The sequence below is a fragment of the Sceloporus undulatus genome, chromosome 1 (genome assembly GCF_019175285.1).
Source record: "Sceloporus undulatus isolate JIND9_A2432 ecotype Alabama chromosome 1, SceUnd_v1.1, whole genome shotgun sequence".
Taxonomy (NCBI): Eukaryota; Metazoa; Chordata; class Lepidosauria; order Squamata; family Phrynosomatidae; genus Sceloporus; species Sceloporus undulatus.
The window spans coordinates 342,046,468-342,063,708 of NC_056522.1; the positions used below are offsets into that span (position 1 = coordinate 342,046,468).

Here is a 17,241-nt window from a genome sequence, read left to right on the forward strand (position 1 = left end):
CCCTTGAGGGGTGCATTGCATTATGACAAAGACCTTAATAGCTTTCAAGAACTGACAATAGGATCTAGGCCGATTGGTGACTTTAGTGACAATACATTGATTAGATTTGAAACTATCTCTTAATAATCAGACAGGAAAGATATATAGTTACATCACCATTTAGCGGGGTAACGGGTATGGTTTCTGATTGTTTTTTGATACAACTTCCTCTGCTTCCATTGTAAGCAGAAATGCAAAGAGCCTGGGGCAGGGGAGTGAAGTGACTAGCAAACCCATTTAGCATTTATCTTAGTTTTATCTACATTTCTGCCTGTCCTACAGTCAGTCCACCTGTCCTACAGACTCCTGCATGTATATAAATTCTAGTTTCCACAGGTCATTGCAACCTAGAAGCATGCCCAACTCTAGATATTAGTAATGAAACTGTATATTCAGTGGGAGGAGTGTAGAGTATGGTAACACCACCCTCTGGCTTAAGGGTTAGTCCTTTTATCCAACTACAAACACAGACACAACCAGTCATTTATTACTTTTTACTTTTTGTTTCCTTCCCATGTCTCTTAATTTTTGTGGCATCTTGGCCAACTGAAAGTTCTGAAGAGTTATGCACCACCTTTTGTAACATCATGTTGGTCCCAATAAAATGTATTAACTAACTTTGATTTTTGTGTTTATCATGAACAGAGCAAAACAATATCTGAAATAAATGGTGTAAGGGCCAGGTAACAAAAGTTCTCTCCATTAGTGACAGAGGTCCATGTCTTCTCCCACAGAGCTATGTTTTTTTGTTCCAAATTGGTTTCAGTGTCATTTCCTGCTGTTAAGTTTGGGAAACACATTTATACATTAACAAAATAATATACTTTAATTTTTTATTTTTCAGAACTGATTTCTGTGTCAGATAATTTTTGTAGTCTTTCACCAAGCAAAATGTTTTATTATATCATGGGATAACAATTTCTTGATAAGGACCTCCATTCTTAGCTATGCCTTAGATGTTTGGGGGAGCACTGAGACAGGGGTTTTAAACAATTTTAATTACAAAGTGGGAATGTGTTTGGAGTTACATGCCAACAGTGAGCAGGTTTACAACCTACTCTGGCCCATATGTATGCATGCACATACCATTCATATAAATCACAATTTACTCCATGCACCTTATTATATATACACACAGAGAGACTCCATGTTTACCAGCTAATTTCTAATGATAAATGACATCTGGATGGCATCCTATTGGGAATTTGCAACAGCACAAACCAATTTATGATTGTGCAGTTTAGAGCTCTGACAGTATGCAGATGTCATATTCTTAGGAGTGGAGTGTTGTAGATGTACTATCAAGTCCATCACCCAAGCAGAGCAAGCAGTGTGGCAGTTGTAGAACAGTTGTGATGCCCTACAGTACAGCACTTTGCGGGATAGGGTGCCCTTGTGTAAAAACAGGGGAAGGAGGCAACAGTCCCCAACAGAGCCATGGAGCACTGGTAATCCAGAATGGAAGACAATAGAAAATCATGGATGCTCTGCACCTAGCTGGAAAACAGCCCCCTGTTTTTGCAGTGCTTCACTGTGGGGTGGGAGTCCCCATTGCGCAATGGGACATCTTGCATGCTGTCCTGTAATGTGGTGAGACCCTCTTGCATAGCAGAATATTTTATATGGTGCCTGTTGCGCCTCATTGCAGTTCTCTAACATGGTTGTGTATCGTGTCACTGATGTAGTTCCATCATCATTAAATTACACATCGCAGCCCGATACAGGATTTCAGCCATTTGCTTTCTAACTTAAAAGGCAGAAGGTAATAAGCTATTGAACAAATGAGCTTGGGTGGAAGTAAAGAGCAGAAAATTAATAGTAGCATTAGTCATGATTTGAGTTGGAAAATGGGCTATAAATCAAAATGAAAATAGTTGTATGTACACCCAAGACATTTTTAGCTGTAAGTGGAAAGAGCTGAACTGGACCATTTGGCCTTTCTATGTGTTAAGGCTGCATGTGACTTATCTATGGATCACCTCTTCACACCCAATATTCATAGTCTACTCACAGAGAAGTCATTCTGCATTCACATTTTTCTACATTGGAAATCATTAACTAATATAGTTCTTTATTACTCTATGTATGCCCCACCCAAGGGAGACTATGACCTTGCATAATGTTGTCTTCCTCCTATAGCAGGACCCGAGGCACTTTATAACATGAATGAAGTATTTTTAAAAACTGTTTAAATTTTGTATGCCAGACAGAATTGTTTATTTAATGTTTTTAAACATTTATAGAATAAGATTCTAGTTGTACTTTCCTTTTCATTTATCTTGTAAACTGTGTTTGTTCCTGTGATGGGAGAAAGACATGGTATTAAAAAAATGAAATGAAATGAAATTACAGCTAAAACCCAATAAATTACAATGTTAAATATTAATTTGAAGAGAAGTAAGCTACTATATTAAAATAAAAAACTTAATAACAGTTATTAAACATTTTTAATTATGACAAAAATGTGATGTCAATTGAGCAGCCCACTTACAATCACAACAGGAAATAGCAGGGATCCATCTGGCAAATATTGATTTAGTGATACTTAGTGAACAGCTCCGAATTTGGTCAGACTCACTGAAGTGTCAGAACTTTGTGTTTTACGGTATGACCATAGAAGAGGCAGGGACTCATACATGTGAAACCAGTTTTCAAAAGCATGCAGCATGAGAAGAACATAAAAACAGGAGACCTAAAACAAAGGACTATTTAGTCCAGTGCTGCTTCACAGAGACTGCATCCTTGCTGCAGAAATAATCCTGTTTAACACCACTTTAACTACCATGGCTCAATGCTATCAAATTCTGGGAACTGTATTTTGAAGTTCCCATAATTCCATAGCATTGAGCCATGATAGTTAAAGTGGTGTCAAAGCGGATTATTTCTGCAGTGCGGATGCAGCCACAGTGGCCAGCTGAATGGCTTTTATAAACCCAGGGAGTACTAGCCCTTTTGAGCTGCTGCTGCCCAGCAGTCAGCAGTCAGAGGGCTCTGCTGTGTCTGATCTTGGAAACAGAATCAAATTTTTGTAGCTACGGATAGCCTTCCCGTGTTGATTTTGTCTAATCCTCTTTTAGAGCCAGCTGAGTTGGTGGTGAGAGCTAGTGATCTGAGCGGTGGGCTAGGTCTTTGAGAGAACCAGGTATGAATTCCTGATGCTATAGAAATCCAATTAAACACCTCCTCTGAATAAATATGACCAAGAAAACCCTCTGGTAGGGTCACCATAAATCATACTTGACTAGTAGGCACATAACGCCAAAGTTGATGAAAGAAAATTTCATAATCCAGCTACACAGTGCATTAAACAATATATTTTTAAAAGGCTTAATGTGATGGCCTACTTTTATTACCCTGAAGGCATCCACTTGATTCCAATCGAGGCCATACCCTAAGTATCTATAAAGTCATCATACTGGGGGTTTAGTTCCCATTCCTTTTGGAATGGTCAGTGCCACGGAATACACAATTTGTCTACCTATGAGTTATGCCATAAGATTTCAGGGTGACATACAGATAAAGTAAAAACAATTTAGAAAAGAAGTGGAAATTGTGTAGTCCTCTAGATGTTTCTGAACTGCAGCTCCCAACATTCACCAGCATTGGCTACACTGACTATTGAATGCAAAGCAGCGGCAGGATAGGCGGGACTTTGTGTGATAAATACCAGCCAAAGACACCTTTATCTCATTAAAATTTTGCTTTTAGCCTCGTATGGTAAAATCCTAAATCTAATGGGATTTGCAGTCCAACAATATCTGGTGAGCCCCACAATCTTCACTATTGCCTGGGCCTTTCCCTGGGACTCAGGGGTTTACAAAAATATAAACAGATACATTTAATAACTGTCATCAATAAAAAATACATGAAGTTAACATACAATTAAACTATCAGCATAGTTAAAGACAACGGCAGTACAACATAATTATTAAAAGACCCTTTTTTTATAAATTACTAGTTCCCAAAGGCATGTCAAAATCATTCTGAAATTTAAATTTAAAAATGCAAAACACTCAGGAATAATTTAAATAGCCTAAAACATATTAAATGATTAAACAATTTAAAAATTAATGTGTTTGTATAGATGTATTCATGCCACTCTTGTTTTACATATGTGCTGTGGGGAACACTAGCATAGCATAATACTCTATGTTCATTTACATTTACAAAATTAACATTATACTGCATGTTTCGGTCTTAAAAACTGTGTTGATACTGAGGTGGAAGCTGGTATCAAAGGCCTATGGAGGAAGAACTGAGACATGCTAGAGATCACTTTTTTAAATTCAAATTACAGGCGGTTTACAGACCGCCAAATAGTACGTATACAATACGTACTAGGGTTAGGAAGGGGCGGTGCTTCCGCACCCCCCTAACCCTAGTACGTATTGAATACGTACAAGATGGCGGCGCCCTGTTCATACGGGCGCCGCCATCTTTACGTACTGGACGCACAGCGTCCAGACGTGTCGCGCCGCTTGTGACGTAGCGAGCGCGCCCCTGGCGCCTCGCTACGTTGCAAACGCGACGCTAAAAGAAGCTCCATTTTGGAGCTTCTTTTTTCGGTCCGTGCGGGAGTCGGGCCGTCTGAAGGCTCCGGCTCCCCCACGGACCTACTGGCGGCGGCGGCCTGTACCCCGCCACAGTCAGCCCTCCTTATCCTTTTTATCTTCCATTGAAAATATTCCAAAAAAGTATAACTTCCAATAGTAAACCTTGATTTTCCATTTTATATAAGGGACACCATTTTATTATGCCACTGTATTCAATGGGACTTGAGCATCTACAGATTTTGTTATCCATGGTGGGTCCTGGAACCAAACCCCAGTGGATAACAAGGGCCCACTGTATCTTTAAAAAAATCCTGAACTGAGGTTTGGAAACAGTGGCATTAAACACAACTAGAACTATTAAATATGCAATTTTATTCTTGCTTTAAATATGTACATGCGTTAACATTTGTTATCTGTGTTTTCAGATGGTTCATAAGATTCATACCTCAAAGGAAACTGGTGCTTAATTTTTTAAAAAAACACCTATGACTTCACAGGAAAAGGGTCTCCATGTTTTAGAATTATCACCTTCAGTCCTTTTATACTATACAATTAGAGCAGTATGATTCCGCTTTAACGACTATGGCAATATGCCATGGAATCCTGCTTTTAGGAGCTCTTTTTTTGGTGTGTGTGTGTTGGGGAGTAGAATTCTGCCAAAGTAACCCAGTGTCTCACTAACCTACAAACCCAAGGTTTCCACAGGAAGTAGATATGGCAATTAAAGTACAGTCCGCCCTCCCTATATGCAGGGGATCTGTTCCAGACACACACATCCTGCATATGGGGAAAAGAGCCCCATAGAAAATAATGGGCCGCGTGCTTGCAGTGGCGCACGGGCTGAGAGAGTCCACACCTCATTATTTTGGCCAGGGCTTGCCTTCCGTGTAAGCTCAAAGCCGCAGAAAGCAACCTGTCTGTAATCACCAGCTGTTAAGGACACTGACACTGTCCCTATTTCCTACTTTCTTAAGCTTAAACACCACAGTATTGCCTCTCAGGTTTACTATAAGTATAATCCTTCCTTCAATTAGAATCTTTAACTGATTAAAAGTCCCTCTCTCTAGACTATAACCAAGTTCCCCTCTGGAACCGACTCTTCCCCTAACTGTCTCCTCATCCTCAACTCAACTCCCGCTTCAACCCTCAGGATTCTAAAAACCCAACTTCATCTCTCAACGTTCTAACCCCAACTGCCAAAGGGAATCTTCAAATTCCTAAGCCAGGACCTGATTGGCTTAGGGGCTCTGGCTTCTGATTGGCTGGTTTGTGGTCAGCTCGTTACACTCCCCTATAAGGAGGGCCGACTGTAGTATCTTAGTACCTTATCGCGTTAACAAAAAATCCGGTTGCAGATTACTACTGGGAATTTTCACAGGTAATTTGCCACTGATTCCACTGGACAATTGCAACTTGGCTGCATCCCGGGCCCCAGGCACACTTTGGAGGCCACTTTTCAAAGTCGGAAAGCTCCTGGCTTGGAAAAATGGCCTCCAAAGTGTGCTTGGGATTGGAGATGCAGCTGAGTTGTGATCACCAGGAGAATTGGCAGTGAATTACGTGCAATAATTCCTTATAGCAACCTGCAACCTGGTCGCAGTCAGGTTTTTTTTTAATGAGATAAGGTCTCTAGTGCTGTAACTGTACAATATGAAAAGATCATAAAATAGGAGTGGCCACTCCATAGTGAATAATGTGGGGGATCTACAGGAGTGTCTGTGTAGGGAAGGAGCAACGTCTACACTTAGTCATGTTACTCAAAAAGGTAGGGGACTTGGGGTTCCCACCAGTTCTGTCAGCATCTCCTTAAATGTTGGGGGAATTGTTTAGCTCAGAGGAGGTCTGCAAAAGGTTAGATAACCTAAGGGAACATTTTCACCTGTGTAGAACAGTACTAACTGCAACAGGACTCCAGGGTTGGTAATAAAGAAGGTTTGTGTTAGAAATATGTAAGAGAACACACAGTTACAATTTAGTCACAGACTCCATGCAAGGCTAACCAGAATAAAAGTATGAAAATTGGATAGTGGAGGCTTAGGCTTGTAGAGAGGGGGATATTTACTAGGCCTGAAGAGGAAGCCATAAAATTCAAAGTATGGCTTGGATGGCATCTGAAGGCAATATGAGGGCAATTCTAGATGGTTGGACAGATCTCCATTGGTTGCTGACTGCAATCACAATTGGGACATGCCCTCAAGGGGTATTTAAAGTTCTCAAACAAATACAGTTTGAGTGCTTTCTTACAGAATTACCAAAAGGGCAATTTTGGTAGATGGCTTTAACTTCAGATTAACAAGACAATGGACTTTTTCACACAGGAGGCAAGCGTAATTAAAACATGATTAAACCGTGATAATAGGGCAATCGGGGGGGGGGGGGGATTTACCACCCCCTGCCCATTTTCCCCCTTTCTGTCCCAAGGGGGAAAGGGGAGTGGGTTTGGGGGGGGGGGGATATGCTAACAGCCATGGTTCTAGAGAAACCTGCATGTTCATTTTACTCTTCATATTATTATAAGCTTCTTTTTACACCTGCTGTTGTAATGACATTTTGCATTACTTTAATTTTTAACTATGAAATGTTATTTTGAAGCAGCTTACAGTTGGCCCTTCCTTCACGCGTGGGATCCGTTCTGGACACCGCCGCCTAAGGGGAAAAATGCATAAAGTCATGCCTCATTAGAACCAATGGGGTTTGTTCCCGTGATGTGCGCACGGTGCACCATGGGGCACACACCACGGACATGCGCCCCATTGCTTCTTCTGGGATGCAGGAGATGTCTTTCCGGCGCTGCTTCCAGCATATGCTGGAAGCCGCGTATGGTGCACCCATGTATGATGCAGGCGCACTGTATTTTGTTTCTAGTTGCACTTAAAAAAAAAAGCCCTGAAAGAGTTGGAGAACAACTCTACTACATATGGTAGATCTAGTGAGTGAGCACTGATAAGAAGCCTGATTTTCTATCCATGGCTTCCTTCAGCCCAGTAAGAGCTCTTGGTCATGTTTAGTAAAACAACAGAGGAGGTAGTAAATTTGCTGTTTGAGCTTGCAGTCCATTCCGAGGTTCAAGTGACTAGGTAAAAGACAAAAGACTCAGGTACAGTAGCCACAGAATTCTTTGTTACTACAATACATAATAAAACTGTTAACTCCTGAAGAGCTGTGAGACACCAGCAAGCAAATGTTGTATAGCTGGGAACATATGAAGCTTAATTTTTTAACTCAGAACATTTAAGTGCAGTATTGTCAACTTTGATTGGCAGCAGTGACTCTCAGAATTAAGTCAAGACTCTTTCCTAGCCCTAACTAGATATCCCTGGTATTGCCTCATGTTCTCACATTCAAGTATTACTAAGCTTCCAAACATAGGGTAGGTCTACACTGGACTGCTCCTCGTATATTCTGGCCCTGACGTTGCCCCCAATTTCCCGTTACCTGAGCATTCTAGAGCAACAGCCAGTGGTTGTCTACACAAACATCTCGCTGTGCTGTGCACCGGGGTGAGTTGCTCCCTTTGGGGTAAAAAATGAGGTGCCTAGCATCAACTACATGGTTGGGTGCCTCGTTGTGACCTCAGAGGGAGCAACTTATGCCAGTGGCACTGGATGGCACAGTAGGACATGTACAGTCACACCATGTTGCTTTGGAGAGCTCTGGATTTTCTGGGAAGCTCTAGAGCAAATGATGAGTTTTTAAAATTCACTTTAAGGCCTAAAGTCACTGCAGAACTTGCCATCCTACATGAAGATAGTCTGCAGTCAAATTGGGCTTTCGTGCTGCATTGCCTGTACAGGGCAATACAAACGCAGGGGGGAAACATTGCAAACAGCCCATGTAGACATGCCCCTGGAAAAGATGGGGGCATGCTCAGAGTGGTATTATTGTGGTACCTCTAAACAGTGCCCTGCCCTATTTGATATAAGAGATTTTTCTTTTTTAAAAAAATATCTTTATTAAACAACCAAAGAATAAACGTAAAAATACGCACTAACTTTCTGCATCTAAAAACATTTAAAAGATATAATACATTACCTAACTACAGTATAAATCTAAAACTATCTACAACAGAAACAAAGCAAATACACCAAACAGATGCACAAAACAGGGAAACAATGCGAATTAATTTCGTAACCCGAGGTTCCTCCCTATTACTAATCTAACTCCCCCTAACTTCTGTAGTGATCCCTTCCATAGAACTGACTGTAGCAGAATTTGGGACACTTAAGCTCCAAGGAACCTAAAAGGTGTCCTTTTTCCAGATGTGCTCATTCTGTCTGTTTTGGTACCTACTGACAGCTATCACATACCTTGTTTTGATCTCTGTATCCCTTTACAGGCTGTCGTGACCCCATTCTACTTCCCTTTTACCTTTTACCAGTGCTGATGCCCCTCTCAGTGTCTTCTGTACCCTCACTTTGCTCTCATGTTCCCTTTCTCTGTTGATGCTTCTGACATTTCTGTGTTGTAGTGACTGAACATCAGGATAGTCCTTTGTCTGCAAAATCTGTAGTCAACCTCTCCCTAGTATATGGACTTGCAATTCTTACACAAAAATCAGCTTCATGCATCTTGCTCCATACTTTCATATATATCTGGAAAATGCATCATTTTATATTAGAAACACTTGTCATTATATGCCATATGCAATCATTAATGGGAGTGTGGTAATAGCTAATGGCTTGACTTGATCTACACTGATTATAGGAAGACATATGCATGCATCACTGCCTCATTTCCCCTCTCTCATACCCTTCTCACAATGTAACATGGAACTTACTGTTCTGAACAATTTCTGTCACATCCTGTTGCTGTCAATACTCTTTCATCACTCTGTTTTTATTACATATCACTGTGCATGCAGCCTCACCTTTCTTTTTTCTTTTTCCTTCCATAGCTTGTTGAGGCAATTACAGCAGTCTCCAAACAAGGAAGTAATTTTTAAAAAAGATGATACAATACCACAAATAAAGAAATGACACAGCAAAACCATGAAGAAGGATTCTGTTTTACTCAAATTTTAAAATTCACAGTTGATCTGGGGGGAAAGCTGCTCCCTTACCTGTTCTATGGTTCCAGCATTTTAATCATGCATTCGTGCTGAGTAGATACAACATACTGTAGATCAGGGGTAGGCAACCTTTTTGAGCCGGGGGCCGGGTTGCTGTCCCTCAGACAACTGGGGGGCCGAAGCCGGGGGGTGGAGCTTCCACCCTCCAGGGGCGGAGCCGCACATGGGGGCGGAGCTTCCACCCTCTGGGGCGGAGCCGCATGTCAGGGGCGGAGCTGCATAATAATAATAATATTTGTAAGAAGCTACTAGGGCCGGCAATGCCATAACACAGGAAAAATGCATGCACACTGTCTCAACCCAGAAAAGAGCAAGCAAGTCCATGTGGGGGGATTTTGCAAAGAGAATACCAAAAGATAACAACAACAATAATAATAGCAATATTTGCAAGAATGGAAGCGACTAGGCAAGGCCACAAAACAGCAAAAAATGCTATACCAAGTGAAGCCACAAGGGGGAAGGATCACATCAGAAATGGCAAGGGGTTGTTCAAAAGGCAGGGTTCTCAAAATCTTGAGATAGACCACCATATGCAGGAAAAAATCCCTTCTAAAATAGTTCCCGAGTATGCCATATCAGGTGAGAGACAGTATACAGGCCAATGTCCAATGCATAATGCATATGATTGATCCATTCCCATTCCCCAGTTACTCTGATAAATGCTGGATGACAAGCCTCAACAGGGCAGCGTCCTCCTGTTCTGTCCAGGTGGTTTTTCGAACTGGGTTTGACACCTAGCCAAATTTCCCTAAGATGGGCATTTAATGGGCTCCCTTGAACACAGCTACTGCACTTCAGAAGTAGCTGAGAGCTGTCATTTTTAGTTCCCAGAGAGATCAATACAGAGTCAGTTTGGAGCATTGTGGGAAACCCAAGGCATGGGCTACAGTACCGCTGATGCGGATGTTATGCAGTTTTACCTTTGTTGTTTGCCTACTAATCCTAGCAATTGTTATCAAGTCTGGAATTTTATAAAAATACCCCCAAAATCCCTATCCCAAAATGCATCTGTGGAGGTAATCAGGTGGCCCCTTTTCCCTGGCATCACTTGATCATAGAGGCCTCCAAGCAAGCTCTGCATCTATAGGGTGAAGTATGTCTCCTGATGACCCTAATGGAAAGGCATTATGGGAGCTGCCCCTGGCTGCCATGACCTGAAAGCGAAGAGACCACGTAGGCAGCAGCCTTACTTAGGAGTTGCAAACAGGAAAGATTCCTTCACACCTAGGAGACAGATTTATGACTGGGAGATGTTTCACAGACACAAGCCATTCCGGCAACAATAGTTTTCCCATGGCTGGGGATGCCTATGGATCAAGTGATGTGTAAATTTGGTTTACTTTGATGTAGGACAAGAGCCTCCACTGGCTACGTGACTAGGAACCTATAAAAAGTCCAGTTTTTCCTTTGTTCAAAGTTCCATGTTGGTGGCAGGCAGGCACTCTGTCAGTCTGCTTCTCCTGGTTCCACGCACCCCTTTCCCCATTTTCCTCCAGTGTTGCTGCAGCTACCTTGATTCCTAGGGAAACCATTGCAGGCAAGTATCTACCATTAGAAGGCCTTGTGTTCTCTTTCCACTTTTCCTCCCTTTCTTCTATTAGCCTTCAGTGACTGCATGAGTGAATGTATGTGTGTGAGTGTGTCCCCCTGTGCATCAATAAACTAGATTAAAATTCAAAGACTTTGCCTTTGCCTCAGTTCCTGGAAGTTCTGGTCCCTTCGTAAACGGGCTGGGATTCGATCCGAGAGGGGTACTTGTAAGGAGCCCCATATTGGTGTGTTGAGCTAATTAATATTCCCCAAAATTTGAGCAGATATCCTTACACAATGCTTTGGAAATCCTAAATACAGTAACTTGGAGTCAAGTTTTGGAAAGGATTAAATTAAATTTGCTAAATTAGACTCAATCTCAACAAGATGAAAGGTGGGGGATTTTGCTGCTTTATATAGAGAGTTTCAACTGGTGATGCTTCACCCCAAGAACCAAGTTTATAGCTTGGTGGTCCTGCTCGAGCCTTCATAAGAACACAAACCTTGCAGGATCTGACTAGAGGTCTCTTGAGTCTGTTCACACAATGGCCGAGAATTTGCCCATGAGAAGCCTGCCAATAGCACCTGAGTGCAATTGCAGCTTCTACCCGACATTTCCCAGAAAATGATTCAAAAGCATACTACCTCTAATATTGCAGGCAACAGTATCCATTGTTACCCCAAAAGGTGGGAGACTTGGGGTCTCCACCAACTGTGTCAGTGTCTCTCTAAATGTTGGGGGAATTGTTTAGCTCAAGTATGTTTGTGAAAATCTGGGTAACTTAAACATTGTTTCCACCTAATTATACCAGTACTGCCAGAAAATTCCAGGTTTGATAAATATGAGATTATTTTTATTTGGAAACATCAAGAGTGCAGTGAAACACATGATAGTAATTCAAACAGCATCAGCACACAGAGCCAAAGTATGGAAATTGGACAGCAGAGGCTTAGGGTTGTAGAGGGGGGTAATATTTACCTGTCCTGAAGAGAAACCCATGGAAAGTGGGGTATGGCTCAGACAGATTGTGAGGGTGAAGGATGGAGAGATCAGCAAATCCATTTAGCTTGTATTTGGTATTGCTTGGATCTTTCACGTGTCTTTGGGGCTATGCATCCTTCTCATTGGAAAGTTGCCTAGTGTTCCAAATGTCATTGTGACCTCTTAAGAACATATGTGGCTCCAGATATGAAAATGTGAAAACCTCATATACTGCATGGGGAATGTCAAGCATGCCTGACATGGATGGGATGGACCCAGCCTCCATGAGTTTAGTTATAAAGCCATCCAAGTGGCTCTTTCCAGATTATGGAAGCAGTGGTGATGATCATAGCCAGGAGTGTCTTTTATCAATTTTGGATTAGTATGTTAGCTGCAAAGCTATCTAGGAAAAGTGGACCTGTCCATAGTTATGAATGTTTTAAAGCAGCTTAAGCTCTAGAGAAGGGAAAGGCTTCTGGAAGTTGTAGTCTAAAATCTGATGACTCAAATTAATGAACAATTTAACCTTTGCTCCTGTTGCTACCACAGGGTACAATAAATTAAGCTTCTGAACCAGAGAGAGATTCATTATGAGTATATATTGGTGATTCATCGGTGTATTTCATTACTACATATTATGCAAAGCACTAGGCGCAAGGCTGTAACAATATGAAACCCTGCAAGACAGGGATGGGTGTTGTGTATATGATGTCACATTTTTATGGGCAGAAGTTTGCCAGGTTTGTCGAGTTCCTGCAATAACATACTAATTCCACCTGTCAGACTTTTCAGCTGTTTTGTGTGATAGGTTACTAGAGGACAGAGCTCTGTGCGCTTTTGATTTGTTGGTGTGTGTTCGGCCTATTCCTGTGCCTTGGAAAGGAGATGGAAAAACACAAATTCAGCATGTAAAAATAGTTATCACTTTGTGAAGTCGAAGGCTTTCATGGCCGGCATCCATAGTTTTTTGTGGGTTTTTCGGGCTATGTAGCCATGTTCTAGAAGAGTTTCTTCCTGACATTTCGCCAGCATCTGGCCACATAGCCCGAAAAACCCACAAAAAACTATAGTTATCACTCTCTCCATTTTAGGAAAAGCTTTACCATCTAAATATCTGGGTGCCAGGTTAACAAGGAGAGTTAAGAACATTCATAATTGTGCTGGTAACAAGATTAGCAGCAATGATCTTCATACAAATTGAATTGCTTCATCAAAGTCAAGCTTCTTGAAGGAGCACAGATCAATTACAAATTCACAATAATAAGTTAACTGACATATAAGTGTTATAGATGTGAAACAGGTATTTGTGGAAGACAAAAAAGGACTGTCTGCTGTTAAAGTGTGGCTAGTCATTATTACAGCAATACAGCTGTTCTATCTTTTGGAAAGCAGCTATTTTCCTTATGGCTGAAAAGCTCAATTTATCTTATATTTTGGGAAAATGGCATATCTGAAAGCAAGAATGTAATGTAATATTCTGAAGATGCCAGCCACAGATGCTGGCGAAATGTCAGGAAGGAAAATTTCTAGAACATGGCCACATAGCCTGAAAAACCCACAAAAAAAACATGGATGCCTTTGACTTCATAATGTTTCATGATCTATATGGAATGACAAGTATTTTGTCATCCAGATGCATCACCAATTACAGCTTTTATTAAGTACAGTGGACCCTTGTTATCCGCTGGGGTTTGGTTCCAGGAACCTCCGTGAATAACAAAATCTGTGTATGCTCAAGTCCCATTAAATGCAATGGCATAGCAAAATGGTGTCCCTTATATAAAATGGGAAAATCAAGGTTTGATACTTGAAATTTATACTTTTTAAAAAATATTTTCAAGCTGTGGATGCTTGAATCCATGTATAAAAAAATAATATAGGCCTCTCATTTGTACGTCCAAAAATATAATGGCTAAATTTGGCCTTGGAAGAACCACTGTGGTGCAATTTGAATGTTGGACTAGGACACTGGGAGATCAGTTTGAATCTCTGCTCGGCTATGGAAACCTACTGAGTGACTGGGCAAGTCACACACTCTTAGCCTCAGAGGAAGGCAAGGGCAAACCTCATCTTTATTTTTTTAATACATTTATTTTATACACTTCCCAATGAGAAACTGGTAGATGTCTCTTATTTCTAGCTGTACGTCTCACCTTTTTCAATTAAAGATTCTCCTTCTTGTTGGGTAGAGTGGAGAACACTGCAGTGTCTCAACCATAGGAAGTCTTCAAGTAGAGAAAGTTAATTTGTTTCTCTCTCAGGTAATTCAAATTACATTTCAAAGTGCTGGACGGACAATGATAGTCAGTGGACACCAAAGGGAAATAGTATGGTGCAGAGGTAAAGATCTTCACCCTGGCTGTATGAGAGTAGATTTTATCCAATGATTAGATTTTATGCAGTGGCATTCGAGCAGAAGTGGTGTCACCTGGTGCAGACTGCACCAGGTGATACCACTTCTGCTTGAACACCTGTATTTTGGCAGAAACATTGTGGTACTGTATTTGCCTGTATCTATTTAAAATGATTTAAGAGATGGTGAGAATGAGGTGAACCCTCAGTGGGAGAAGAAAGGAAGGCCCCCAGAATTTTTTTAAATTAAAATTTCAACATTTTAATTTTATTTTTTTAACAATTATATTTTTTTTAAAAAAATATTCTTTTAATTTTTTTTCAAAAACATTACATTTTAACTAAATCTTCACTATGTATATGTAAATATATTTAGGTTATGCACATCATATTGTAATGAGAAGATATAATTTTTAATTTTGTTAGTTGTTTACGTCAGAACTATTAGCATTACATCCAATGGTATATGGGAATTATGATTTACAAGCATCATTAGTGCAATTTTTTTTTAAAGTAAGGATTCTATATGGTGTGAAATGGGAGTAGAAGGTCAATAAGGAGGGGTGGGGTGACACCAACCCTAGGAACGCCATTGATTTTATGCAATTTTAAACTTATTTTAATCTTCTCAGGGCTTTTACACAGTGACACGTGAAATATCACAAGTTTGAAAATGCCCCTTTTCAGGAAAAGATCTTCAGATGCAAGTTGGGAAGAAGCAGCTGATTTTACTATTACAATACTGCTTCTATATATAATTTATTTAACTATGGGTAGTAGGTACCAGATCCCATCTTATCCTGGAAGCTAAGCAGGGCCAAGTTGTGGTTAGTACTTGGATGAGAGACTGCCAATGAATACCAGCTTCTGTAGGCTATATTTCAGAGGAAGGAACTGGCAAAATCACCAAAGTATTCCTTGGTTAAGAAAACCCTATGAAATTCATAGTGTCATCATTAGTCACCAGGGGACCTGAAAGCACATACACACACAGTAAGCATTTACAACAAGTGATTGGGGAGTCACATTGGGTATCCATGATCAGTGAGGATTCTCATCTGAGACAACAGATTTTTGCCTAACATGTGGGAAGGCTTGCTCTGGAAAAACTAGACTTATCATAGTAACAGACAAGGTATCTATGCTAGTTCCCATGAAATAGAAAGAGACAAGAAGGGGTCATTACTTCCACAGCTTTTTCACTTGCTGCATCTATCCATATGGATATATATCATGAGGAGGTCCAACAGAAAGAATGGCCGCAAGTTAATTTTTCTAGTGATACAAAAGAAAACGTTAAAGAGTAAAATCCAATCAATATTGACAGAAAATTTCCATCAGCCAGTGTTCGCTCTTCCTTCTATGAAGTCCCACCCCATACTTCCTGGAGGGAGGAGCTCTCAGGAACAGATGAGGGAAGTGCTGTTGTGCAAGTGGAAATTCACTAAAAAAACTGGATATAGTCCAGTATGAGAATAAATAAAGTGAAATGGCTAAACTGAGCATATTTTAAGATCTTGTGTGTGAATTTGCTTTGTGGGAATTTCAGAAAGCACAAAGTCACTCTTGACACAGTTCCAATACTGTTCCATGGTGCCAACTGTCCAAGAAGCATGTGTAAGAATGTACCTTAAATATCCAACTAGAAATATTCATGCATGCCATTTTAAATCATTAGGTGTTTCAGTTAGATGCCATCTGTATGCTGATGAAAGTCAGCTCTATTTCTCCTTGTAATCAGGCTAAGATGCACTGGTGCTGGTTTGGTGTGGTGCCATTACAATGGAAAAATTAAAGCCAGTATCTGACAAGGTGCAGTCTCTGAGCTTTAGTGGTTTCCATGTCCAAGGATTGTGTAAGTGACTAGTTTTAGGTGGGGTTGTAATTCTAAAGGAGCAGATTGCTTGGGATCATTCTTGGATTCACCTCTATCACTTTTGGTTCAACAAAAACTTGATGCTCAGAGCATCTGGGCAGCTTCAACTTCCACTCTACAGCTTGAGCCATGACTGTTCTTGAATAGAAACAGTGTGACTATGGCACTTTATGTGCTGGTAACTTCCAAATTTAGACTACTGCAGAGTGGTCAATGTAAGGCTTTTCTTGAAGACTGAACATATCCTACGAGTGTCAGAAGCTGCAGCTAAATTGCTGGCAAGAATACCTTATAAGAACCATGATGCTGGTTCTAAGGGTATTAAACAAGTTGCCTATACATTTTTGGCCAAGGAAAGTTCAAGGTGCTGATGACTTTCAAAACCCTAAATGACTCAGGATCCTTTGTATTTTAAGAAGCATCTCTTCTCCTTTATTTATCTGTATGGTTGTTAAGAGCTGCTGTTGTTATTAACTGCCATCTAACCAACCCTGACTCATGGCAACTCTGTTGATGAGACATCTCCAAGACACCCTTGTCCTCCACTGCTCTGGTTAGGTCCTGTAAATTCAGGTCCATGACCTCCCTGAATTAGTCTATCCAGCTGGTGTGCTGTCTTCCTCCCTTTCTACTACCTTCAACCTTTCCTAGCACCATTGTCTTTTCTAATGAATCATGTTTTCTCATAATGTGGCCAAAGTATGGCAGCTTCAATTTGATCATCTTGGCTTCCAGGGAAATTTCAGGTTTAATTTGGTCAAGGAGCCATTTGTTTGTCTTTTTGGTTGTCCACAGTACCCTCAGCACTCTTCTCCAGCATCACATCTCAAATGAGTTGATT

At 40.8% G+C, this 17,241-nt stretch overlaps 1 long non-coding RNA gene across 1 annotated transcript; it reads right to left on the reverse strand.

Annotated features, from left to right (window-relative positions):
* Positions 1-2,226: 2,226 nt before the first annotated feature.
* LOC121931312 lies at positions 2,227-17,123 on the reverse strand. The gene is made up of 2 exons (XR_006104112.1): positions 14,326-17,123; positions 2,227-2,337 (listed from the first exon to the last, which is right to left on the reverse strand). It is a non-coding gene; the product is annotated as an uncharacterized LOC121931312 (long non-coding RNA).
* Positions 17,124-17,241: the final 118 nt, after the last annotated feature.